Here is a 19,122-nt window from a genome sequence, read left to right on the forward strand (position 1 = left end):
GTGATCATGAACACTAACCAAGACAAATCCAACAGAGAAATATTGCAAATAAAATCAATACAGCATCAGAGACCTATGTTATCAAACTAAGTTTTGAGACTTTGGATTCCAAGATAGAAAGATATTGAAAAGATTGAAAATAAACAAATCCTATCTTCTACCTTAAGTCCTCCTTTGCTACATTATATAACATTCACAGATTCTTTAAGGAATCCATAGACATACTGAAGTTCACTATTTACTTGTGAAATCTGCATATAAGGAAGTTTAATGAGTTCCTACAAGGCTAAACATAAAGAATCCACATCAACATTCATCATAGAACAATGATTTAAAAACAGTTGTGAAGATATAAATTTGGGTAGGAAAACAAAGATGCAAAGAAAGTCTGCATGTATTGACAGAATCTTTTTTTCATATATCTTTCTTGTAATTAATAGAAGGGTTACATTATACTCATCATATAGTAGATGTATTACTTCACATACATTGATACACTTTGAAAGCTCTGTCTTGGTCCCCATTTCCCTCCCCGAACCCCCTGCCCCTCATCTTGTTTTTCCTCCTTCGCTATCAGATTTTAAATAACCAAATAGGCATATATACAATATATCAGATAACAAGGTAAAATACTGAAAAAATATGAGATAACCAATGGACAGCAAAAGAACTGAGAGATATATAGTACATTAAGGACAGCATACACTCATTATATGGCTTTTGTTTCTTTTTTCATATATTTTTTATTGTAATTAATAGAAGGGTTACATGATATTTGCCAGATAGATGGTGCATTAATTCACATACATTGATACCCTTTCACATGTCTTGGTCCTCATTTCCCCCCCCACACACCCATCATCTTGTTCCCCCCCCCCTTCCCTATCCAATTTCAAATAACCAAATACAAATATATCCAATACATCAGATAACAAAGTGAGATACTATAACAATATGAGATAACCAAGGGACAGCAAAAGAGATGAGAGATAACATAGTACCTTAAGACCAACAATCATTCATTATATGGCTTTTGTTTCAATACCTGGAAGTCCTTTCCATTAGCATCGTACTATATTGCCTTATGTATCAAGGTTTTGCTCTATTGCAAATCTCTGCTAGAAGAGCCCAAGGTTTCTACTGATTATGACAAATGAGGAAAACCACTGAGCCTAAGTTCCTTTGAGTCTGGCTTAATTCATTTAATATAATCTTTTCTAAGTCTTTCCATTTCTTAACAAATGGGGCGATGTCATTCTTTCTGACAGCAGCATAGAATTCCATTGTGTATAAATACCACATCTTGTTGATCCACTCATGAACTGAGGGACATCTAGGTTGGTTCCATATCTTTGCTATGGTAAATAGTGCTGCAATGAACATTGTTGTGCTGGTGGATTTAGTATGCCCTTGTTTCTGGATAATTGGGTAAATGCCAAGTAGTGGAATTGCTGGGTCATAGGGGAGCTCCATGTTTAGCCTTTTGAGGCACTGCCATACTGTTCCCATAGTGGCTGAACAAGGTTGCATAGAACACTGTAGTAGTGATCCCTCCTGGCCACATCCCTGCCAGCATCTCTTATTTTTAGATTTCTTGATGCTGGCCATTCTAACTGGAGTGAGGTGGAATCTTAGAGTTGTTTTGATTTGCATTTCTTTTATGGCCAGAGATGTCGAACATTTCTTCATATGTCCGTAGGTCATTCTTATTTCTTCTTCAGAGAGTACCTAGGAATTAACTTAACTAAGAATGTAAAGGACCTTTTTGATGAAAACTTTAAAACCCTGAAAAAGGAAATTAAAGCAGAACTGAGGAAATGGAAAAACCTCCCATGCTCCTAGATTGGAAGAATCAACATCGTGAAAATGGCAATCTTGCCAAGGGTTATCTACAAATTCAATGCAATACACATCCGAATGTCATTCTTTAAAGAAATAGAAGAGGCAATCCAAAATTTCATATGGAATAATAAAGACCCTCTATAGCAAAAACAATTCTTAGCAGGAAGAACAATGTAGGAGGAATTTCACTACCAAGCTTTCGACTCTATTACAGACTTATAGTAAGCAAAACAGTTTGGTACTGGCACAAGAACAGGCCTGAAGACCAATGGAATAGAACTGAAGACCCAGATATTAAACTACAGACTATGGCCACCTAATTTTTGATAGGGAAGCCAAAAAAATGGAATGGAAGAAAGATAGCCTCTTCAACAAGTGGTGCTGGCAGAACTGGTTAAGCACCTGCAGAAAACTAAAGTTGGATCCTTCCTTATCACCCTGCACCAGGATTAACTCCAAATGGATCAAAGACCTGGAGGTAAAAGCAGATACACTGAAAACTTTACAAGAAGGAATAGGAGATACACTAGGCCTCCTTGGCACAGGTCGAAGCTTTCTTAATAAGGACCAAGAATCACAACAAATGAGAGAAAGGCTGACAAAGTGGCACTGCATTAAACTGCAGAGCTTTTGTATGGCAAAGGACATAGCTAGTAAATTAATTAGGAAGCCTACAGAGTAGGAGAAGATCTTCACCAAACATACAGTGCACAAAGGCCTCATATCTAAAATATATCAACAATTCAAAAAATTGAATCACTCCAAAACTAATCTCCAAAGAAACAACCATCCCATTAACAGATGGGCCAAAGACTTAAAGAGAGTCTTCTCTGAAGAAGAAACAAAAATGGCCTATAGACACATGAAGAAATGTTCAACATCTCTGGTCATAAAAGAGATGCAAATCAAAACAACTCTAAGATTCCACCTCACTCCAGTTAGAATGGCCAGGATCAGGAAAACGAATAATAACAGATGCTGGAGGGGATGTGGCCAGGAGGGATCACTACTACACTGTTGGGGGGAATGCAAACTCGTTCAACCACTATGGAAAGCAGTGTGGCAGTTCCTCAAAAGACTAAATATAGAGCTCCCCTATGACCCAGCAATTCCACTACTTGGCATTTACCCAATCATCCAGAAACAAGGGCATACTAAATCCACTAGCACAACAATGTTCATTGCAGCACTATTCACCATAGCAAAGATATGGAACCAACCTAGATGTCCCTCAGTTGATGAGTGGATCAACAAGTTGTGGTATTTGTACACAATGGAATTCTATGCTGCTGTCAGAAAGAATGACATCAACCCATTTGTTAGGAAATGGAAAGACTTAGAAAAAATCATATTAAGTGAAGTAAGCCAGACTCAAAGGAACTTAGGCTCAATGATTTTCCTCATTTGTCATAATCAGTAGAAACCTTGGGCTCTTCTAGCAGAGATTTGCAATAGAGCAAAACCTTGATACATAAGGCAATATAGTACGATGCTAATGGAAAGGACTTCCAGGATATTGAAACAAAAGCCATATAATGAATGATTGTTGGTCTTAAGGTACTATGTTATCTCTCATCTCTTTTGCTGTCCCTTGGTTATCTCATATTGTTACAGTATTTCACTTTGTTACCTGATATATTGGATATATTTGTATTTGGTTATTTGAAATTTGATAGGGAAGGGGGAAACAAGATGAGGGGTGAGGGGTGAGGGGGTGTCGGTAATGGGGACCAAACATGTGAAAGGATATCAATGTATGTGAATTAATGCATCTTCTCTCTGGCAAATATCATGTAACCCTTTTATTAATTACAATAAAAATATTTTTAAAAATTTACAACAATAATTATATGTGTAGATAAAAACCTCATCAGTAGGATTTTCATGGTCCAATTTAAGTACAAGAAAAATACAAAGGAAAGTAATGAGAAGTAACTTTCAGGCCTTTGTGTTTTATATGAACTGCTCTAAGTAACTGCTGAAGGTAGTTAGTAATAAGTGAAAACATGTTGTTTGAAGGAACCACTAAAACAAAAGGGATCTAGGGCATGTAAGACAGTAATGGAGATTATACTGAACTACAAAAATTTACAAAAGAGGGCCAGGAGATGCTGTCTCACACCCATGATCCTAACAACTCAGGAGGCTGAGATCTGATGATCTCAGTTCAAAGCCAGCCCAGTCAAAAAAGACATGGGAGAATCTTTGCTCGAATTAACCTAGAAAATTGGAAGTGGAACTGTGGCTCATAGAGTTAGAGAGCTAGTTCAGGAGCAGCACTGAGACCCTGAGTTCAAGTTTTACTACCACCGTCACTACCACTAACAACAACAAAATGGTAGCAGCAGATGAAATATGAAGAAAGAAATTTGGGGATATACAGAAAACCTATACCACAGTCATGAGCAAAGACAATCATAAAAGAAAGGCAGAAAATACGTGTTGAAATATCAAATCACACATATTAGAGTAGCAATTTTGACATCAGGCAATGTACATTTCAACACAGGAAGTTTCACCAGGATTAACAAGAGGCAGTTTGCAAGGATAAAAGGGAACATTCATCAAGAAAGATAAAAGTCTTAAATGTGTTGTTACCATTGAAGAGCTCTAGAACACACAAAGCAAAAAAAAAATCAAGTTGAAATGACCAATAATTAGTGGAGGTCTCCATACTCCTCTTTCAATAATTAGTACCAGTAGATGAAAAAAACCGTAAACTATACAATAACCTACCAGTGACTATATATTGAGATTTGGAATGCATGCATTTCCAGTGCTCTAGTATCTGCACTTTATGGGCCCTGAGGACGATGGAACATTCTAACAATTTAGAGAGTTGACAATAAGGCTGAAATTTAGGAAAAGTGAGATTTTTGAACTACTGCAGAATTGTACTACAAATAACAGAAAAACTGTGTTCGAAATCCCAGTATAGATAAACAATGCTTTTCAAAAGAAAAAAAAAGATAAAACCAAACGAAACCCCTGAAACCTGAGAGAAAAGAACATGAGGTTAATTAAAAAAAACATTTTGACCTCAAATGATCTCCAGGATATGGAAACAAGAGATTTATCTTTGTGATTGTTGTTTTTAATGTGCTATGAGAAGTTATTTCTTTTTATTTTATTTTATTTTTTATTGTTGAGGTAATGTATAGAGGGGTTACAGTTACATTTGCCAGATAGTAGGTGCATTATTTTTCAAGTTATTTCTTAAAGCCTTTCCCCCCCTTATGGTTAATTCCCTGTTGTTGCTATATCTGATTTTGGTACCTGGTTTATTATATATACTTTTATTATTATTATTATTATTATTTATTATTGTATATACACTTGTTTGAACTAGGGAAGGAAAGGGGAAAAACAAGATGGTGAAACAAAGGACAAAGGAAAAACCAATGTAACAGCAATATTCACAAGACAATATGTTGGAAATGAACTTTACTTCTTGGGAGGGGGTAGGAGGAGAGAAAGTGGAAGAAAAACATGGGAAGGGGTAATAACATTCAAGAAATAATGTGCTCATTACCTTACAAGTGTAACTGTAACCCTCTATATCACCTTGGCAATAAAATAAATTTTAAAAAGCAACATTGAAAGTTTTGTTACATAAATTTCTGTTGAAGTGTCAAAAAGGAAGTCATAGAATTGTATTCTTAGAATAGGAGAAATAAGGTCTTATTTTAACAACTCTTGACATTAAGAAATAAGAAAGAGATGAGCAATTTAAATTCAAAATAAATACATAAAATAGATATTTTTCTTTAATATATACATCATATACCTATGTATACATTTGTGTATAATAGATTCCTACATGCTATCACACTGACAAGTGATAACTTTAATAGTCCTATCATTTTCTCAAAACAGACTGTGCTACTCAGAAGGCTGGGTTCTAAGAGTTCCCCAGCTAGGAGTACAAGGGGAAGGAAAAGGAAAAAAAAATCCTATGTAACTAAGTTTATCCACAGGACAAAGAGAAGGGTTGTAATTCTCTGAATAGATGCAAAAAGAAAATCACAAAATTTTAATGTCCTTTATGCTTGAAGAATATATTTGGTAAACTAAGAAGAATTAAGGTTTTTTTATTCAGGCTTTTGCTCTTTCTTTTCTTTCTTCTTTCCCCTCCCTTCTAGTTACTGTGTCTTTTTCTTTTGTTCCTCCTTTTTCCTTTTTCTCCCTTCTCCGCCCCTCTCTTCTCCTACCCTCCCCTCCTCTCCCCATCCTTTCTCTTCCCTTCCCTTCCCTTCTTCCTGATGGCCTTGGTACATAGTCCAACCTGACTTAACTTTCTACCTTATCCTCTCATGTAAGTGCATTATGGGTATGAGACATCACATCTGACCCCAAATCAAACATTTCTTCCTCTGCTGAATATAGAAATCATTTACAGCTCACCTCCTAATGACAATATATAAAAAAATTTTATTGAGTTCATGAATATATGTCAGATTTCACACCTTGAATCAAATGTTTTATCAGCAATTATGCTAGAAAAATTAAAGTAATTAAAGAATTAGAAGGAAGAAATTAGATGAACATTATTTGCTTTGAGTCCATCTATACAAGAACGTAAGCCTAAAGTTAAATTAGTAGCTTCATAAACCTAAAGGTAAATTAGTAGCACCAATCAACAAATTTAGCAAGTTCTCATTAGCAAGTTCTCATTAGACCCAATATTTTATTTATTTATTTTTTTAGATTTTTTTTTTGATGATGAGGGTGAGGGATGAGGTTGAGGGTGAGATAGGGTTAGGTTTAGGGTTACTGTTATGGTTAGGGTGATGGTGAGGTTGAGGGTGAGGGTTAGGGTTAGGGTTAGGGTGAGGGTGAGGGTGAGCATTAGGGTGAGGATAAGGGTGATGGTGTAGGTGAGGGTGAGGGTGAGGGTTAGGGTTGGGGTTAGGGGTGGGGTTAGGGTTAGGTTTAGGATTACCGTTTGGGTAATAGTTAGGATTAGTGTGATCTTGAGGGTGAGGTTGAGATTGAGGGTGAGAGTTAGGTTAGGGTTAGGGTTAGGGTTATGGTTAGGGAGAGGGTGAGGGTGAGTGTGAAGTATAGGGTTAGGGTTAGGGTGAGTGTAAGGTTTAGGGTTACGGTTAGGGTTAGTTTTATGTTTAGGATTAATGTGAGGGTGAGGGTTAGGGTTAGCGTAGGGTTAGGATTATGGTTAGGGTAAGGGTTACGATTATAGAGAGGGTTAGGGTTTGGGTTATGGTTAGGGTTAGTGTGAGGGTCAGAGTGAGGGTGAGGGTTAGGGTTATTGTTAGGGTAAGGGTTAGCATGAGTGTGAGTTTGAGGATTAGGGTTAGGGTTAGGGTGAGGTTAGGTTTAATGTTAGGGTTAGGGTAAGGGTGAGCTTGAAGGTTAGGGTTAGGGTTAGGTTAGAGGGTGAGGACTAGGGTTAGGATTATGGTTGGGGTGAGGATGATGGTGAGGGTTAGGGTTAGGTTTAGGGTTAGGGTTAGGGGTAGATTAAGGGTTAGGTTTAGAGTGAGGATAAGGGTGAGGGTGAGGCTAAGGATTAGGGTTAGGATTAGGGTTAGGGTTAGGGTTATGATGAGGGTGAAGGTGAAGGTTAGGGTTAACATTAGAATTAGGTTTAGAGTGAGGGTTAGGGTGATAGTAAGGGGGAATTTGAGCTTGAGGGTGAGGGTAAAGATTAGGGTATGATTAAGGTTAAGGTTCGGTTCAGGTTATGTTTAGGTTGAGTGTGAGGTTGAGGATTCAGGTTAGGGTTATGGTGAGTGTTAGGTTTACAGTTAAGGTTAATTGAGGGTGAGGGTGAAGTGAGGGTTAGAGTTAGGGTTAGGGTTAGTACTAAGGTTAGGGTAATGGTTAGTGTTAAGGTGAGGGTGAGGGTTAGGGTTTCGGTTATGTTTTGGGTTATGGTTAGGTTTAGGGTTAGGGTGAGGTTGAGGGTCAAGGTGAGTTTGAGGGTGAGACTTAGGATTTGGATACAATATTTTAAAATTAACTATATGCCCTGCACTGGTGGCTCATGCCTGTAATCTTAGCTACTCAGAAGCTGAGATTTGAAAAATCACAGTTCAAAGTCAGCCCAGGCATTAAAGACCAAGAGACTCTTATCTCCCATTAACCATTAGAAAACCAGGAGTGGTTCTGTGGCTTAAAGTGCTAGAGCACTAGTTTGAGCTGAAGAGCTTAGGGTCATTGTGCAGCCACAGAGTTCAAGTCCCATGACCAGCACTCCAGATCTCAGCTACAAAGACAGACATGGGCCACATAGGCCTGACTTTCCAAGCTATTTTTTTTTTGGTGGGTCATGGGGCTTGAGCTCTGAGTCTAGGTATTGTCCCTGAGCTCTTCAGCTCAAGGCTACCACCCTACCCCTGGTCCTGGGTGTTGTCCCTGAGCTCTTCATCTCAAGTCTACTGCCCTACCCCTCGAGCCACAGCCCCACTTACATTTTTCTAGTGGTTAACTGGAAATAAGAGTCTTACAGACTTCAGTGCCCGGGCTGGCTTTTTACTGTGATGCTCAGATCTCAGCCTCCTGAGTTGCTAGGATTACAGGCATGAGCCACCCCGCCTGGCTTTCACAAGATATTCTTTAAAAAAGCAGTAACAACAAGAAGGAACAATTGTCTTTTTTTTTGCAAGTCCTGGGCTTTGGCTCAGGGCTTGAGCACTGTCTTTGGGCTTTCCCAAGGCTAGAGCTTTACCATTTGAGCCTCAGCACCACTTCCGGCTTTTTGCTATGTATGTGGGGTACCGAGGAATTGAACCCGGGTCTTCATGAATGCTAGGCAAGCACTCTACCACTAGGCCAAACTCCCGGCCACAATTTTCTTTTTTTTTAAATATATTTTTTATTGTAATTAATAAAAGAGTTACATGATATTTGCCAGATAGAAGGTGCATTAATTCACATACATTGATACCCTTTCACATATCTTGGTACCCATTACCCTCCCCCACCCCCCCCATTCCCCCCCCACCCCCCGTATTGGTTTTCCCCCCTTCCCTATCAAATTTCAAATATCCAAATACAAATAAATCCATTGTATCAGATAACAAAGTGAGATACTGTAACAATACGAGATACCCAAGTGGCAGCAAAGGAGATAAGAGATACATAGTACATTAAGGACAACAATCATTCATTATATGGCTTTTGTTTCAATATCCTGGAGGTCCTTTCAATTAGCTTCATACTATATGGCCTTATGTATCAAGATTTTGCTCAATTGCAGATCTCTGCTAGTAGAGCCCAAGGTTTCTACTGATTATGACAAATGAGGGAAACCATTGAGCCTAAGTTCCTTTGAGTCTGGCTTACTTCACTTAATATGATTTTTTCTAAGTCTTTCCATTTCCTAACAAATGGGTCGATGTCATTCTTTCTGACAGCAGCATAGAATTCCATTGTGTACAAATACCACAACTTGTTGATCCACTCATCAACTGAGGGACATCTAGGTTGGTTCCATATCTTTGCTATGGTGAATAATGCTGCAATGAACATTGTTGTGCTGGTGGATTTAGTATGCCCTAGATTCTGGATGGTTGGGTAAATGCCAAGTAGTGGGATTGCTGGGTCATAGGGGAGTTCTATGTTTAGCCTTTTGAGGCACTGCCATACTGCTTTCCATAGTGGTTGAACGAGTTTGCATTCCCCCCAACAGTGTAGTAGTGATCCCTCCTGGCCACATCCCCTCCAGCATCTGTTATTATTCATTTTCCTGATCCTGGCCATTCTAACTGGAGTGAGGTGGAATCTTAGAGTTGTTTTGATTTGCATTTCTTTTATGAGCAGAGATGTTGAGCATTTCTTCATGTGTCTATAGGCCATTTTTGCTTCTCCTTCAGAGAAGAGTCTCTTTAAATCTTTGGCCCATCTTTTAATGGGATGGTTGTTACTTTGGAGATTAGTTTTGGAGTGATTCAATTTTTTGAGTTGTTGATATATTTTAGATATAAGGCCTTTGTTCGTTGTTTGGTTGGTGAAGATCTTCTCCCACTCTGTATGCTTCCTATTTAATTTACTAGCTATGTCCTTTGCCATACAAAAGCTCTGCATTTTAATGCAGTCCCACTTATCCAGCCTTTCTCTGATTTGTTGTGATTCTTGGTCCTTATTAAGAAAGTTTCTACCTGTGCCAAGGAGGCCTAGTGTATCTCCTATTCCTTCTTGTAAAGTTTTCATTGTGTCAGCTTTTACCTCCAGGTCTTTGATCCATTTGGAGTTAATTCTAGTGCAGGGTGACAAAGAAGGATCCAGCTTTAGTTTTCTGCAGGTGCTTAACCAGTTCTGCCAGCACAACTTGTTGAAGAGGCTGTCTTTCTTCCATTCTATTTTTTTGGCTCCCTTGTCAGAAAGATTAGGTGGCAATAGGTCTGTGGTTTAATATCTGGGTCCTCAGTTCTATTCCATTGGTCTTCAGGCCTGTTCTTGTGCCAGTACCAAGCTGTTTTGAGAATTATAGCCCTGTAATAGAGTCTAAAATTTGGAATTCCTCCAGCGCTGTTCTTTCTACTAAGAAGTGTTTTTGCTATACGGTGTCTTTTATAATTCCATATGAAATTTTGAATTGCCTCTTCTATTTCTTTAAAGAATGCCATTGGTATATGGATGGGTATTGCATTGAATTTGTAGATAGCCCTTGGCAAGATTGTCATTTTCACAATGTTGATTCTTCCAATCCAGGAGCATGGGAGGTTTTTCCATTTCCTTAGTTCTGCTTTAATTTCCTTTTTTAGGGTTTTAAAGTTTTCATCAAAAAGGTGAAGGTAATTCCTAGGTACTTTATTTTCTTTGAGGCTATTGTGAAAGGAGTTGGTTTCCTGATTATTGCCTCTTTCCTCTCACTGTTGGCGTAAAGGAAGGCAGTTGATTTTTGAGGGTTGATTTTATAGCCTGCTACTCTTCCAAAGCTTTGAATCAGCTCAAGGAGCTTGGGAGTAGAGTCTATAGGATTCTTTAAATACAGAATCATGTCATCTGCAAAGAGGGATAGTTTTATTTCCTCTTTCCCTACTTGGGTCCCCTTTATGCTTGCTTCTTGCCTTATTGCACTGGCTAGGAATTCTAATACTATGTTAAAGAGGAGTGGAGAGAGTGGGCATTCTTGTCTCATTCCTGATTTTAGAGGGAATGGCTTTAGATTTTCACCATTAAGTGTAATACTAGCAGTGGGTTTCTCATACACAGCCTTTATTATATTGAGGAATGTTCCGTGGATTCCTAGTTTCTCCAGAGCTTTTAACATAAAGGGGTGTTGGATCTTGTCAAATGCCTTTTCCGCATCTATTGAGACAATCATGTGATTTTTGTCCTTGCTCCTGTTGATGTGTTAAATTATATTAATTGATTTGCGTATGTTGAACCAGCTTTGCCTCCCTGTGTTGAATCCAGTTTGATCATAGTGTATAATTTTTTTGATGAGTTGTTGTAGATGGTTGGCCAGTATTTTGTTGAGAAGTTTTGCATCGATGTTCATCAAAGAAATAGGTCTATATAGTTCTCTTTCTTTGATGAATCTCTGTCTGGTTTGGGGATGAGGGTTATACTGGCTTCATAGAATGAGTTTGGTAAGGAACCTTCATTTTCAATTTCGTTGAAGAGCTTGAGGAGTATTGGTGTGAGCTCTGCTTTGAAGACCTTATAGAATGCAGCTGTGAATCCATCTGGCCCTGGGCTTTTCTTAGGTGGAAGTTCTCTAATTGCCATTTCTATTTCAGAGCTTGAAATAGCCGGCCACAATTTTTTTTATTTAGCAAAAATAATAAGTCTGTTAATTAAACTGCATAAGGTTACTTCAGGAAAATAAAATATCAGTGGATATAATTTTGCTACCATGAGCAGTTTATTTTCCTTTTTCTTTCTTTCTTCCTTTTCATCTTTCCCTCTTTCCTCCCTTCCTCCTCCTTTCCTTCCTTCCCTTCCTTCCTTCCTTCCTTCCTTCCTCCCTTCCTCCTTCCTTCCTTCCTTCTTTCTTTTTCTTTTGTGCTGAGATTTCAACGCAGAACCCAGAGCTTTCTGCATGCTAAGTCAACACTCTATCAGTTAAGCAACAGCTCCCAAGCCTTTTATGCTTTAGTTACTTTGCAGATAGGCTCTCATGCTTTTTGTTTTTAATAGCCTTTATTTAACATGTACACTACACAAAATGTACATTAGCAAAGAACAAAGTATTACTTATTGCCACAAGCAGTTCAGTTGGACATGATTGTCTCTCTTGTATTTTTTGCCGAGGCAAAAAAATTATGATCTGAGACTATAATCTTACTACTATTCTCAAACAGCACAGTGGTGATTGCAGAAGTGTGCCATCACATCTGGCTTATTTGTTGAGAAATGGTCTTGCTAACTTTTCACCAAAGATGATATTGAACATTTCTCCTCCTGATCCTCTCTTCTCCACACACACACACACACACACACACACACACACACACACACACACACCTCCCAAGTAGCTGGATTATTGACAGGAACCACTGGTTCTAAAATGATGATACAGAGAAATAGCTTTTTCTTTTGAAAATGGATTTCTCACTTCCCAGGGTGGTCTCTATCCTTTACATGAACATAGCCTCATGGAGGTGGGGCAGTGAGGTTGCTGAACACCATTTGCTTTTTCTTGTTACTGTGGTATATAGCCATCTTACATAGACATGTCTGCTGAGTTTTATCAAACTGTCCTGGCCTTGAGCTTAAGTCTAATTGCTCTCCATCCTTCTTTTCCCTCCTTCCCTCCCTCTCCTTATGCTACCCTCCCTAAGATTTTCCATTTCCCTATTCTGTCTTTGTCCTTTTTTTCTCACCTGAGAGAAACTGGAAGATGGCCCAAATCTATAACCAAAAGTTCTTATTTAGCAATAGGGAGAAGAGAGGTTTCAATAGAAGGCTATTCGGGCATCTGCAGGGCCAGGCATAGTTTGCCTGGCATACAGTGTGTGCACTCTTCCTGTTCTCATGTTGTAAAATTAACCTGAGATTTCTATTTGCCTCTTCCTGCATCATCACAGCCAAGGACAAGGAAGACAGAGCTTGGAATCTCCAAAGAAGATCTGTGAGAATGTTCCATGCAATTGCTTTCCTGTATCAGTGCTCTTCTTTGCCCACCTAGCTTATGGATTGCATGTTTTATTTGAAAAGGGAACAGTGGTTTTATATTATGAGTTTTTTTTCTAAAGCATCATATGTGTATGTAATTTCATTTTTTGCCTAGTGATATTTCGGTAACATACTGTCGCTCAGTAGATGTAATTGTGTTTGGATGTAACTCTTTGTATCATTTTTGTTTTTTTTTTAATCTTGTAAGATGTTTCAGTATAGAAAGTGAAGTAGAAATGGATCAATAACAAACTAAAGAGTTGAAGGAAGATTTTCCCTTTATAACCCAAATATTGTTATCAGTCCTACTGATATTTCTAAGCACCAAACACCATGTCTTGTTTTGTACATGGAGTGGCTCCTTTCAGTTCCACAAAATATTCATGATAAGCTGGGCTCATGCTTGTAATTCTAGCTATTCAGGGGACTGAGATCTGAACATCTTGGGTTGAATTCATCTTAGGCAGGAAAGTCCAAGAGATTCCTACTTTTAATTAATTACCAAAAAGCTGGGAGTAGATCTGTGGCTCAAGTGATAGAGAACTAGCCTTGACTAAAAACCTCAGGGATAATGCCCAGGTCCTGAGTTCAAGCCCTAAGACTGAAACCAAAAACAAAATATTCATTATATGATTCATATTATTATAAATGCATAGTTAAATATCTTATGTAATAAACAATGAAATCAACCCTTCCATTGTGAAAAGTAACATCAAGATTTGGAATATAGGAAGTAAATCAAATATGAAAGTGGTAGACTGGTTAGAATAAACCATGAGCAAGTATATGGTGTCTGACATGACAAAGTTATGTTAGAACATATAATTCAAGATGCTTCCTTTGCTACAAAGTGATCAGCAAAGTGTCAGGCATATTCACTTTAATTTCCATGAAGCTGCTCACCTCTGTGAAAACAGACATAATTCAAAGAAGTTTCACAAATTAATTATCTGATCTTTCAAAGAGAGAAATAAGTGCTAGGTACTAAATAATGTGATAAAAAATAAATTATACCTATGGGAAATAAATTGCTAGGCATTATTGCTTTGACTGAGTGCTTCAAATGAGAGAGGGGGGGCAGAGAGAGAAAACGCAAACAATTCACCTGGATCTGGAATATCTTAACAGGAGAACAAGAAATATTTATAAAGTAATTCTCTCAAAGAACTCAACATTTCCTTGAATACAACTCTTGGTTATGGCTTATAAGGAGAATGATAAAGAAATGAAATTAGTTAAGTGCAGAGAAGGAATAAAGGCATGGTTATTGGGAAAATATGGCATTTATTGATTTGGACTTCAGGCAATGGTGCTCTTCTGAGCTGAGCATCATTCTAAAATGAGAAAAGAGGGGATTTTTCTCTTTTATTTGATAATATTTGAAATATAAAAATAAATATAAGTCAACAAGTAGAAGTTAACTTTCAGAGTTAACACAAATTTAGGTGACCACAGTCTAAGAACCGGGGGATGAACAATAGTGAGACAGTTCCTGTGGGCTATTTCCATTTCCTTCTTCCCACAGGTGAAATACCCTCCCTTATCTTTTGCTGTATTAAATCTCTTTATAACACATAAATTAACTGAACAATAAGATGTCTCATTTTGCTTGTTTTTGAACATGAGAAATCATGCTATGTATTCTTGGGACTCAGGAATTAGATTTTTAGACTCAAGGATTATTTTTGATCTATTATGTAATATAACTATAGTCTATAACTTTTAGTGATTACACAGTATTTTGTTACAGGAAGATACATAACTTTCAAATGCTTTACTGTGGCTGAACTTCCAACTTGTTCTCAATTTCTCTAACATGCCTGGGCACATCCATGAATATTCTTCTGCTTAGAATACAATTTGGAATAGAATTCTCAGGTTTTGTGTGAACAATGAAGGGGAGTCCAGATTTTTATTTAATAAAGAATTTGAGGTGAAAGCTATCTATTGAGATTTAGCCTCCCACTGTTATCTAGAAAGAATTGAACATAAGATTTTATGAATGTTCCTTCTTTTCAAAGCGCTTCCTCTAAAAATTTCTGAAATAAAATTATCAAAATGGAATAAAATGACACTCTAAAGTACTGACTAGCTCCTATCGTGCTGTACTTGCTTCTGAGAAGTTTTCTATAATGTTTCGTTGTTTATTCTGTGGCTGTGTTATTTTGTTTTAATTCGGTACTGTCATGTGAATGATAAGCAGTCAAGGCTAAAAATTTCCTGCTTTGCAATTCTCAGAATGCTAATAATTAGACTAATTAGCAATTCACAACAAACAAGTCTCAGTCATGTCTGCTCATTTCTGTAGCATTTGCCACATTTTGAGATCCAGAGTAAATTCCAAGTTACTGTTTTATGTTTTAGAAATTCTCTTGGGTGAACAACCTTTCTCCTTGAATCCATTCAGGTTGAAAGAAAGCACAGATGAGTCAGGAGATCAAGAAAGACAAAAGCTTAACTTCTCTGAAGGAGGAAATGTATATTCTGTCTTTTCACCCTTGACTATAATTATGAATCAAGTGAGTTAGGTCTCAGTGTTCAGTTTAATGCACAGTCAGCAACCTATAAAATATAAAATAACTTTTCTTGAAAAATTTAATTGCATGTATAATTTTTGGGGGAGCTAATGCCCAAGTGGCTGATAGGTAAGAGATTTAGTCCCTTTTACCCAAGACTAATATTGTCTTTCTTTTTTTTTCTCCTTGCTAGACCTGGGGCTTGAACTCAGGGCCTAGGCACTGTCCTTGAGCTTTCTCAATGCTAGCACTCTACCACTTGAGCCATAGCACCACTTCCAGCTTTTTCTGTGTATGTGATATTGAGGAATTGAACCATGGCTTTGTGCATGCTAGGCAAGCACTCTACCACTAGGCCACACTCCTGGCCCTAACTTTTCTTTTTTTCAAGGTTTCATGCCAGGACTCAAACTTAGTACATGATGCTTTACCTCATGGACCAGTGCTCTACAAACTTGAGACATGTCTCCAATCCTCAGGGCCAAGAGTTTAAATACCCGGGAAGGAATCTCTTTCCATGCTAGCATATCTTATGTAAAACCCTATTGTGTTATATTATACAGCAGCTATCACTACATCTATCAAATGATTAGTTCTATCACACAAATATCACCTCTGTTAGTCATCCATACCTAACTGAAACTGTCTTACTTGCTCTCCTATTATTATTATTAAGTTTACAGAATAATGATTTCACTATGACATTTTTATACTTTCATATTACCTATTTCAATCACATTCACCCATATCATCTATACCTTTTTCCTACTTTCATTGGTTTCCTCTCTCCTCTGGTGGCTGCTTTCTGTATTCTTGTTTTTCTTTTGTTTTCTTTTCTCTCTCTCTCTCTCTCTCTCTCTCTCTCTATATATATATATATATATATATGTTTTAATAATCAACATTCCACAAGCAAGAGAAAATATACAGTATTTGTTGTTCCGAATCTGGCTTATATCAGTCAACACAATGATTTCTAGTTCCTCCTGTTTTTTTGGAAATGATACCATCTTGTAGGTTCATCTACTGGCTGACATATAGGCTGATTCCATGACATGGCTGTAATAAATTGCACTACAATTAATGTGAGTGTAGCGATTTCACTGTTGTGGTTGACTCTGCTTCCTTTGAGAATATACCCAGAAGTGGTATAGCAAGATCATATGGCAATTCTAAGGTACTATTTCGAGAAGTCTCCATTCCCATCTCTGTAGTTTTTACCTGTTTTTTTCCCCCTTTCTCAACTGAGATAGTAAGTTAAGGTTATATCTCTGTAGCACCTGTTTTATTGATCTGACTTTTTCTTTCTTTATTAAGGTCTGAAAGACTTTAAGGATCCAGGTATCTAGTAAACACTCAACAGATACTGCTGCTCAAGAACACATGCTGCAGTCTGTTGCCTTGAAGATGTGCATTCTGACTGGGAGTGATAGGGAATCTTAGTGTAGTTTTGATTTGCATTTTCTTTATTGCAAAGGGTGCTGAACATTTTATTATGTGTATTTTAACCATTTACACTTCTTCCTCAGAGAACTAGTGTAGAATTCATCTGCCCATTTTTGATGTTTTTTAAATTTTTGAATATTAATCCTTTCTCCATTGAATACCAGGTAAAGACAATCACTCATCCTATAGATTCTCTGTTGATTCTAATAATTGTTTCTTTTCTTTTCCTTTCCTGCTTTTGTTGGTGGTGGGTCTTGAACTCTGAGCATTTGTAGTGTCCCTGAGCTTTTGAGCTCAATGCTAGCACTCTCCTACTCTCAGCCACCATGGTGCCACTTCCAGTATTCTGGTGGTTAATTGGAGATAAGAGTCTCATGGACTTTCCTGCCCAGGCTGGCTTTGAATCGTGATCCTCAGATCTCAACCTTCTGACTAGCTAGCTTACAGGCATAAGCCACCTATGTCCAGCCTCTTATTTCTTTTGCCATGCAGAAACTATTTCATTTCATGCAGTCCCACTTGTTAATTATTGCTCCTCTTTTCCAGGTTTAATGGAGTCTTATTTAGAAAACAGCTACCTGTGTTTATTTTCCAGAGTTTTCCCTATAATTTTCATTTAATAATTTCAAGGTTTCAGGCCTTACGTTAGTATCTTTGATCTCCTTAGAGTTGATTTTTGTGCAAATATATAAATTTAGAGTGAGTAATTATTTAGACTTTCACATGTTTTTCCTTCAGAATAATATCCACTCATCTCCCACTGCATGCACACTTTATTTTGAATGGCCAGATGGGAGGTAAATACATTTCACTCGCTGAAACAGAGGTTCTGTATTCCTTTGTTGACATTCCCAGCCCATCCACTACATTCCAGGAGAGACCTTTGTGAGCATCTGCCAGAGACCATGCTAAGTTTCCGACTTGTGAAAGAGCAGAGAATAAATACTATAACGGAACCATTGAAGACTGTAGTCTGGTGGTAGAGGCAAATTTTTTACAAATAATTATCCCATCATTATTGTGATTAGTATTACCAATGGGAATAGAAAACCAGAGGAATGTAAAATGTGAGAGTATTTTGAAGAGGAAGGCTGAGTCTTGGTGCTGTTTCTGATAACTAGAAAGCTCTCCCACTTTTATCTAGCTTCATTTTCAGTTTTTAGCCTGTCACTTTTTAGAGCTATGCTTGAACCCCCTTCTCCACCCCCAGGCTCATCTAAATTAGATTCATATTTTTGTTTCTCCTGGAATTCTATTGTTTGTTCAAACCAGTTTTTATAATTACATTATGTGTGGATTTATGTAAATTATTTGTTTCTTTTACTCACATATTCAAGTTTTAGCAGAGTACTTGAACTTAGAATGTGTTCTGTGAATAAAATTGCTTTAAGGAATAAATGAACAATCTGAGATTTAATAAAAGGGCAGGTAGACAGAGAGTAGGGTAGGAGTATTTTCTGGCAGGTAGCATAGAATGGGTAGATGCTCCTAAAATGCCTGGAAATAAATGCCAATTTTTGATAGAGTTTCTGAACACTGATTGACTTGGAGTCAGGAAGTAAATAAAGAGAAGAATTCTCAAGATAGAGCAGGAGGAGGAGGAACCCATTCCACTCCCCAGGGCCCTTAGAACCTTGCAAGATGTTCAGATTATCTGTAATATTTGTGTGTATGGGTAAATGTCCATACATACGTATGAGATGGGTAGACAGACAGACAGATAGATAGATGGCAGTTGATGGATGATAGCTAATAGATTCTTCCTACAAATAAACCTGCATTCTTCTCCATCTCAAATAGTGAATATATATACATATACTTTTTTCTTTATTCAACTATATAACAATAATATTTTATTGGGGACAGTGCCCACATCCTGAATTCAAGTCCCACACTGATGAAAAATATGTTTCCAAAGGTGATGTCTATGGCTGATAGTGTGGCCTAGTAGTGCAGTGCCTGCCTAGCATACACAACCGAAACCCTAGGTTTGATTCCGCGGTACCACATACACACAAAGAACAAGCCGTGGTGCTGTGGCTCAAGTGGCAGAACACTAGCCTTGAGCAAAAATGTGTCCAAGGCCAGTGCCCAGGCTCTGAGTTCAACCCAGTACTGGCAAAAAAAAAAGATGATGTCTGCTGGAGATGATAGAACATATGAAGTGACTTAGTAAAGAACCTATGATGCATTAGAACTTTCAAGTTAAGTAAGACTTTCTGTGTGCCTA

This window comes from Megascapheus bottae, chromosome 6 (assembly GCF_031878675.1).
Source record: "Megascapheus bottae isolate mThoBot1 chromosome 6, mThoBot2.hap1, whole genome shotgun sequence".
In the NCBI taxonomy this organism is placed as follows: Eukaryota; Metazoa; Chordata; class Mammalia; order Rodentia; family Geomyidae; genus Megascapheus; species Megascapheus bottae.